Source organism: Triticum urartu, chromosome 2 (assembly GCF_003073215.2).
Source record: "Triticum urartu cultivar G1812 chromosome 2, Tu2.1, whole genome shotgun sequence".
Lineage (NCBI taxonomy): Eukaryota > Viridiplantae > Streptophyta > Magnoliopsida > Poales > Poaceae > Triticum > Triticum urartu.
The window spans coordinates 96160719-96170209 of NC_053023.1; the positions used below are offsets into that span (position 1 = coordinate 96160719).

At 40.8% G+C, this 9491-nt stretch overlaps 2 non-coding genes across 2 annotated transcripts; one reads left to right on the plus strand and one right to left on the minus strand.

Moving 5' to 3' along the window:
- The first annotated feature begins 960 nt into the window (after window positions 1-960).
- TRNAR-ACG lies at window positions 961-1034 on the plus strand. The gene has a single exon. It is a non-coding gene; the product is annotated as a tRNA-Arg (tRNA).
- A 273-nt stretch (window positions 1035-1307) lies between these two features.
- TRNAN-GUU lies at window positions 1308-1379 on the minus strand. The gene has a single exon. It is a non-coding gene; the product is annotated as a tRNA-Asn (tRNA).
- Between the last annotated feature and the right edge of the window lie 8112 nt (window positions 1380-9491).

Consider the following 9491-nt stretch of genomic DNA (forward strand, 5'->3'; position numbering starts at 1 on the left):
AACGCGCGAGGACGCGAGTTCTCTCACATATTATTTTCTCATTCAGACGCCGGAGAGGATTGAGGAGTATACTTGTAAAACATGAAGTTGAGTTTAGGGATTAATATGGATAAATGAGATGATTAGATGCCGGGCGGAGAACGAAGCCGTTTAATAGGTTTGGTCAGTTTCATCGTCTTGTTCAAGTGGAGAGCTAGTAGGAAGTCTGGGATGTGTGTGTCGCGCAGCTGCATGTGTCGCGATTCTCGTATATGTAAGACGATTGTTATGGACCTTGTGCCTACACGGAGCTGATATTGTCGAGAACTGCTTATTTATTCGATGGTTCAGGGTAGCCGGCTGCTGTCGGTCTTTCTATGTCTTGTATCTTCTTTGTTCAACAGAGGAAGTTGTATCTGTACTGAAGGATGACAATACCATTCACCGAACAAAAGCAGCTTCTCGGTCTTATGGATTTGGATCCTGGCTAGCATTGGATCGATGAGAAGTAAGGCGCACGCGGCAGACGGGCTCCTCTTGGACATGTCCCAACTCTTCAGTCAAGAATTTGGGGCTTACTCAATTACTAGCTCAAGCTATTTATCTCATGCCTTTCCTCGTTCATGGTTCGATATTCTGGTGTCCTAGGCGTAGAGGAACCACACCAATCCATCCCGAATTTGGTGGTTAAACTCTACTGCGGTGACGATACTGTAGGGGAGGTCCTGCGGCAAAATAGCTCGATGCCAGAATGATAAAAAGCTTAACACCTCTTATTTGACTTTTTCACTATTTTGAAATAAGAAAAAGATCCAAATCTAAAATGCAAAGGTCGTCTTATTCAAAACCTCAATCATCACATCCCCTCTCTCCCACTTCACACCTCGGAACGCACTGTTCTTATAGAGAGAAAGGCGCTTTCCCATCTTCTTAACCTGAAATGAAGGGGTACCCCCGGGAAGAGATCCAGTGGAGACAGCTGGGCCTGTAGCTCAGAGGATTAGAGCACGTGGCTACGAACCACGGTGTCGGGGGTTCGAATCCCTCCTCGCCCACAGCCTTCCAAAGGGGGAAGGGCCTTTACTTTCCCCCTGAGGGTAGGAAAATCATGATCGGGATAGCGGACGTAAAGCTATTGAACTTAGGTATGCTCTTTCCTTTTGTCGAAGTGGAATCGTAGAACAGAATGTGATACGATGAGATAGAATGCAATAGAAATAGAAACAAGGATAGCGAACGGGTTACCTACTCCTAAGGGTCAAAGCAAGCCCTTTAATTCAATTCTTTATTCTTACATTAAAATTCTTACATTAAAGAATGAATAAAATCTCCCCAAGTAGGATTCGAACCTACGACCAGTCAGTTAACAGCCGACCGCTCTACCACTGAGCTACTGAGGAACAAGGGGGGATTCGACCTCCTAGAGTTCATCACTCCCGCTCTCAACCCATGAACAATATGAGTCCGAAGCTTCTTTCGTAACTCCCATAATTTCTTCGTAGTGGCTCCGTTCCATGCCTCATTTCATAGGGAAGCCCAAAGTGGCTCTATTTCATTCTATTTCACTTCCTAGCACTTCCTATCATTTAATATCCATCCCTTTGGTCTTATTGACATAAGAGATGTCATTTATAGTCTATCTCTTTCTATATATGGAAAGTCAAGAAATTCTCATCGAAACATCGAGAAATTGTGCATATAGAAAACTCTAAAGAAAGAAAAAAAGGAGACCCATGCCATGATTTTCAAATCTTTTCTATTTAGTAGTCTAAGTTTCTCGATGAGGATAATTAATTCGGTCGTTGTGGTCGGACTCTATTATGGATTTCTGACTACATTCTCCATAGGTCCCTCTTAGATCTTCTTTCTCCAATCTTGGATTAGGGAAGAAGGAGATATTCATGGACGCTCTTTATTCTTCCTAGGTTTCTCTTCATACGATAAGTTATCTATCTTTCTGGCCAATTTTGGATTAGGGAAAGATTAGGTTGTATATTCGCAGGGAGAGCTACTTTAAAGTGCGTATTTCTATTATGGATGTAGAGCAAGCACGTCATTGATTGCTTTTACAATAAATCAACCTATTTATGATTCTATTAATCCACCTGCTGTATCTATTCTTATCTTAGCTAAACGTTCCTCTTTATTAAATAATAACATGGGTGCGGTAGGACTCCTTGACTCACAAGTAGTTACGAGGTAATTTGTCAAATCCGAGTTTGTGTCTATAAGTACACGGGACTTCATGGTACAACAATTCGTATCAAGCACTGTTGATATTGGGTTAGTTTGTGATATTATATGTCAACAGCGTCTCTACTTATAGCAGAGGTAGTTAAGTGTAAGATTTACAATGGATCAGGCGATACCTAAAGAAATATACGAGAATAAGCGATTGGAGCTATCGAAGTTGCGCACCTTACGTCCATATAAGGCAGAGATGAGTCAGCTGTTTCCATTGTAATCTTGTTGTTGAGATAAGATGAGACATTCCTTCATATTAGATTGATCTGCTAAGAGCCGGGATTGCATTTTAATTATGATTAGTAGTAATGTGTAACTAAGTAAGACACGTAGATTAGGAACGGGCGGAACCTCGCTATATATAGGTAGGAATAGAGAGAAAGAATACCGTGTCTTTGTTATATATACACTGTTTCTATGCTCAAACATGTAAGATCTCAGATAGATGAGAATTTTGAGTAATGTATTCACATGTTTCTTTAATCGATTTATTTTTCTCAAGTACACTTCGGTAATTATTGAAAGTTATGGCAAGGAGCCCATTCATTTTGGGGCAATAGTTGGTCAATGAACAACCAAAGCCATTTAAAGCACATATAAAACTTCTGGACATATTTCGAAATCCCAGAGTCCCATAGCGTCTATATACATATGAAAGAAGTACAGATTCATCGTATTGGCCGCACCATCCCCATGACGTTAGATCATTGTTATTTATTTTTACTTGGTCATGTATTCTCTTACGACTCTATTTGGTCTGTATGTTAGATATTCTAGGCATGGCTACAGGATTTTTTAATTTATTTTCTCTGATATACAGTATAGTTAAAAAGATGATAGCATTTATTAGATGTATGCCAGGATTTCTATTTAGAATTCAAGTTATATACATAAATTAATTAGTTCCATATATATAATAATCGCCATATTTATATTGTTATTTATACCACTTTTTCTAGTAGAAATTATCTGCGAGCCAATACGGAGATGAGCATTCTGATGCTCGCTAGTTCTATTTTGGCTAACTGAATATTATTACTTAATGCGCCTTGGTATCATTACGCATAAGAATTTAAGAATATAATGACTATGATTTTCAAATAGATCAGTTAGGTAGATCAGATTCAATAATCTCAGGAAATTTGGGCTTTATAAATACTCTTTTTATGTTTAGATTTAATTTATTTATGAAACTATTTCTTTCTCTATATTTACAAATTGATAGAGGAATAAAGTATTGTACTCCTCTTAGTATTTCTAAGAGGATACATTGAATGGTAATAGGTCAAAGTTTCATAGAATCGTATGAATTGTTTATTTCCTTCAATTTCCAGATTAGTATTAGTTTTACTGCTTGTATATAGCAACTATATTGGTAGATAGTGTTATCTGTTTCAAGATAGAAGTGATTGATTGACAAATATTACAACAATGACATGGCGAACATGTTAATTTCCCCTTTATTTATAATATGTTTTTTTAGATTAAATAGATACTGGGACTGATCAGTGTTTTGTAACTACCACTCAAGGACGACAAGGAGCTGGAACAGGAGAGCATACGTAGGTGGAATAGTGTATGGAGGTTTGACTTGGTTAAGACGAGGCGAGAAGAGCAAGGACGGAGCGGATATGCTCGATTGAATTGTGAGAACACTCTATTAGAATTTTGTCGGCGGGTATTTCACGACAATGGAAGATAACGCCGCGGGTAGAGTGGACTCTGCACATATGAATTCAACATAGCAGAAATGAATTAGGAAGTGTGGCGGATTTTTCATGGCAGCAAGGGTCGCTACAGAAGGACACTTTTGAGGTAACTAGCAGATGGAGTGACGTTGTGTGGTGCGCCTTTAATGGTTGGGAGCTTAATTCTGGGCAGAAGGGATTAGGGATAGCCGTACAGTGTTTGAGATGGAAGGAAAGTTGAAACTTGGGCTCTGCAAGACGCATTTGCGCAGGAGACAGTAGGGAGTAGAGATTTTATTCGGACTCCCTCCCGAGCTTTGACATGGATTTGGGAGCGAGCCATGTGAAATATGATATAGACTTGTATCGATGGCTACACCCTCTCACAGATATGTTGTGTCAATATAGTGGTGATGTCTTGCGTTGATTCTAGATCATGAGTTTGGACACTCTTATAGTAGTACACTCTTAAATGATTTGTATGTATGTTTTGATGAGGGATGACCTTGGCATTCTGAGGCATTTTATGCATGTGTGAAGTTATTAACACTCCGCTTATCATATTTATAGCAGAGTGGGTTAATTTATTTAATGAACTTAAGGAGTGAGTCAGAGGGGATTGAGAGTCTGTAGCGAGCTGGTGACAAGACAAGGGATATAGACATGATAGGATTAGTGGAGAGGATTTTGAGGACTCATCGTGGTTACATTTCGGAGTGACAAAGCACGGCAGCCGTCTCATATTTACTTACTGGCTTTATGGTCTAGTCTGGGTGCGATAGTTATAAGTTTGCCTAAACTTTTATTTATGATATCGTCCAAACCATTATCTGCATATATCGAGTGTTACGATTTTTCAGCTTATCCGTAAAACGGTACAATATTGCAGTGGTGTTCGGAGGGTGGTTTGGAGCTTCTCAACGTCTTGGTTCCGGTGTCACTAGGGCTCGATGAGTTACTCGACTGTAGATGTTATATTCTTTGCACGTGATCAAATTGGCTGTATAGCCCATGATTATGGCTATTACTTTTTGGCTGCTAGTCTTGGAGCCAAGAGGGAATGGGCTACAACCTTTGGCGGGAGGAGGAGAGAGAAAGGTCTCACACTTCGCAGAAGACACTATTATGGGTAAATAGTGTCGGTATGTACATAGTCGGTTAGGTCGCTTAAATTTGAGGTGGTGTGTGTTTGTATTTGTTTACAACAACGTGGCTAGGAGAACTATGTCCTTTAGCGCGTAGAGGACCTTGGCCTAGATAAGGGACTCCACGGATAGGTGATTTTTTTTGGTCAAGTAGACTATTTTTGTAAATTCCTGGTAGCACTATTAGTCAAAGAGCGACTAAAAGAGTAATCAAACTAACTACGTGAGCTTCTTAGGCATCAGCATCGGCATAATCATTTGTTTAAATATATTAGATGATGTGAAGTGAAAAGCTTGGTATTAAGAGTCTGGTTTTAACGTAGGTTCTGTAAGTACTCACCCATCTATCGATTAATTTATGGATATCTTCTCTTCTTATCTAAGTACGCTAAGAACTGCAGCAAGACACAAAAAATCGAGTAACTCATTTGGATAAATAGTTTGGCCTAGTCCATGTAAAGATTAAGAGCCAAGTTGTTGTGGCTTGAGTCAAAAAACTCGTGAGTTCGGTTAACCCTTCTTGTTTATATCGCATTAAGAGGTAAGATAGACTAGTTGATGATTTGAGAATAATGATCTATTGATAATAAGATCTATGACTTAATACATGACGATGAACATCGATTTATATTACAAGATCATTGTGTTGTAAAGACTTGAGTGCTAATCTAAACTTATATGTTATTTTAGTTGATTTCGCACTTTGTAAAACTTGATAGATTATTAAATCCATATTACTATCTGACATAAAAGAATAAATCTGACGGTGACAATCGCCTTAGAACAAGATAGGTTCATAGCTAATGAGCTTATCCCCAATCACAGTAACCATGAGGATAGCTAGATTTAGCCTCATATAGCGAACAGAAATTGCCAGCTTAGAATTAGATCATTTCAGTACTCAATTCCATAAAATGAACATTCTACAATAAAGTACGGATTTCGAAGAACTTTCCTGGGTAAGAAGTTTAGTCTGAGTATTGGCCCGATGTTAACCTTGAAACTTTTGGATACCTAACAAATGGCCGTTGGACACTTTCCTGGGGCTAAATTATTATTGAGAGATTCCTCAACATGTTTATATCACTTTGATAATATGAGTTAACTCTGCTATTCCATTACCAATTCCTCCATTATCAAAAGAGATTCCTATGAATCCAATGAACAAAGTGAAAAGTAGTAATATAAGAAGAGGAAATAACATAGTATTTCCCGTTTCATGCGGATAGGCAAAAGTTTTTTTAGCCCCAAAAGACGTAGTAAAGGATCCTATCCTATTTCTTGTATTACCTTGAATTTTTGGTATATTTTGTGAAAAAAAAGAAACTCCACTCTTCGTTGTTGATAAAACGAAATCCCTATTCACTCCTTTGGTTATCCTTTTTCCCCATAAGGATATTGAATACAAGGAACTCTCTTTAGTGCTACTGTAATTTTGAAAATGAACACGCAAATACCCATCAAATGTAAGTAAATATATCCGAAACATATAAAAGGCAGTTAATCCTGCAGTAAAGGAGGCTATTATTCCAAAAAAGGGCGAATACAACCAACTATTACTAAGGATTTCATCTTTGGACCAGAAGCAAGCAAGAGGTGGAATACCACAAAGAGAAAGTGTACCCCATAAAAAAGTAGTTCTTGTGATTGGAATGTATTTTCTTAAACCGCCCATAAGAACCATATTTTGACTTTTATCTGGTGAATATCCAACAAGAGGTTCCATTGAATGAATAACGGATCCGGATCCCAAGAACAATAAAGCTTTTGAATAAGCATGAGTGATCAAATGGAATAAAGCAGCTTGATAAGAACCTATACCTAGAGCTAACATCATATAAACACCCAATTGAGACATTGTAGAATAGGCTAGTTCTATTTTAATATCTCACTCTGAGCAAGAGCGAAAGTAGCTCCCTAAGGAATCACATGTGTATACTTGTACCTACTATTAAAGATTTTAATAATCACTACATTACTCATATTACAGCGGTAAGATATGAACGAGCAGGCAAGAATCGCTAGAGAAAGCACCTTCCTGCAGCCGAACTCTTTTAGTTCTCGGCTTGCGATCGTATAAAGCCGATTTAGAGTTCTCCATGGGTCCTCGGTCCGGTAGCATCCGGGTTAACCATAGCGTGAAGAGGGCTTGTGCGGATTTCCGCAACTGCAAACCAAGGAAATACATATAGAAATGCGGATGGATTTAGTCAGGTAGTAGTAATGTAAAGAGTTAATTCTCCACGGCATTATTTAGGATCCAGTATTAGCTATTTTGACATCCCTAGAAACTCTAACCTCCCGTCCCCACTTTCTTGTCCTAGGTCATAACTCACGACGAAAACATTTAAGAAAGAGAGAGTTAAATTCGCATTCTAATCGGGTATAGACAGTTCGGCACGAAATCGTCCCTAGACGATGTCACGTATGTAACAAATGCTTTTCGAGACCAGCAAGATCTGACGACAAGGCGATTCGCTCACGATAAGTAACAACCAAGAAAGCTCATGGAAAGATAGTAGAAGTAACCAGACACTATCTTCTACTATCAGGATGGTCGGGAAGAAAAATAAATTTGTGAATCAATGATATTCATGGTCACGGCTAGTACACACCATACCACTATTGTTGGGAATGTATTCTTCCCCCGTCCATTGAAAACACACTTGAGGTAAATTACAAACATAGCTATAATTTCCTTCTTAACCCAACATGGAAGTATTGAAAAAACTTACTCAAATAACAAATATCCTTCATCGTGAGACATATAACCATCACTATAAATAAGAACCAGGATTCCTACAGTAGTAATTAGTATTAACATAATAGAAGTAAGTGGGTCAATCAAGTATCCAAATTCTAAAGAAAAATCATTATTGACGGTCCAAGACCATAGATATTGATAGATCGAACTTCCATTTATTTGTTGAATAGACAGTTGAACTGAGAATACCATAGCTATACTTAAGAGTAAAACACTAGGAAAAGCCCATATGCGACGAAGATTTTTTGTTGCTGTCGGAATAAGAATAAGGCCAAATCCCATTGACATAATAACTGGAAGTGGGAGAAGAGGGATTACCCATGCATATTTATTCGTGATCCAATCACCGATGACCTAGCGCCGAAACGGACGGCACCTCCGCGTTCAACACACGTACGGTTGGGAAGACGTCTCCTCCAACTTGATCCAGCAAGGGGGAAGGAGAGGTTGATGAAGATCCAGCAGCACGACGGCGTGGTGGTGGAAGCAACGGTGATCTCGGCAGGGCTTCGCCAAGCACAGGGAGATGGAGGAGTGTCACGGGAGGGAGAGGGAGAGGCCAGGGGCTAGGGTGCGGCTGCCCTCCCTCCCCCCACTATATATAGGGTCCCTAGGGGGGGCGCCGGCCCTAGGAGATCCAATCTCCTAGGGGGCGGCGGCCAAGGGGGTGGCTTGCCCCCCAAGGCAAGTGTGGCGCCCCCCACCCCTAGGGTTTCCAACCCTAGGCGCAGGGGGAGGCCCAAGGGGGGCGCACCAGCCCACTAGGGGCTGGTTCCCCTCCCACTTCAGCCCATGGGGCCCTCCGGGATAGGTGGCCCCACCCGGTGGACCCCCGGGACCCCTTCCGGTGGTCCCGGTACAATACCGATTACCCCCGAAACTTTCCTGATGGCCGGAACTTGACTTCCTATATATAAATCTTCACCTCCGGACCATTCCTGAACTCCTCGTGACGTCCGGGATCTCATCCGGGACTCCGAACAACTTTCGGGTTACCGTATACTAATATCTCAACAACCCTAGCGTCACCGAACCTTAAGTGTGTAGACCCTACGGGTTCGGGAGACACGCAGACATGACCGAGACGACTCTCAGGTCAATAACCAACAACGGGATCTGGATACCCATGTTGGCTCCCACATGCTCCTCGATGATCTCATCGGATGAACCACGATGTCGAGGATTCAATCAATCCGTATACAATTCCCTTTGTCAATCGGTACGTTACTTGCCCGAGACTCGATCGTCGGTATCCCAATACCTCGTTCAATCTCGTTACCGGCAAGTCACTTTACTCGTACCGTAATGCATGATCCCGTGATCAACCACTTGGTCACATTGAGCTCATTATGATGATGCATTACCGAGTGGGCCCAGAGATACCTCTCCGTCATACGGAGTGACAAATCCCAGTCTCGATTCGTGCCAACCCAACAGACACTTTCGGAGATACCTGTAGTGTACCTTTATAGTCACCCAGTTACGGTGACGTTTGGCACACCCAACGCACTCCTACGGTATCCGGGAGTTGCATAATCTCATGGTCTAAGGAAATGATACTTGACATTCGGAAAAGCTACAGCAAACGAACTACACGATCTTTGAGCTATGCTTAGGATTGGGTCTTGTCCATCACATCATTCTCCTAATGATGTGATCCCGTTATCAATG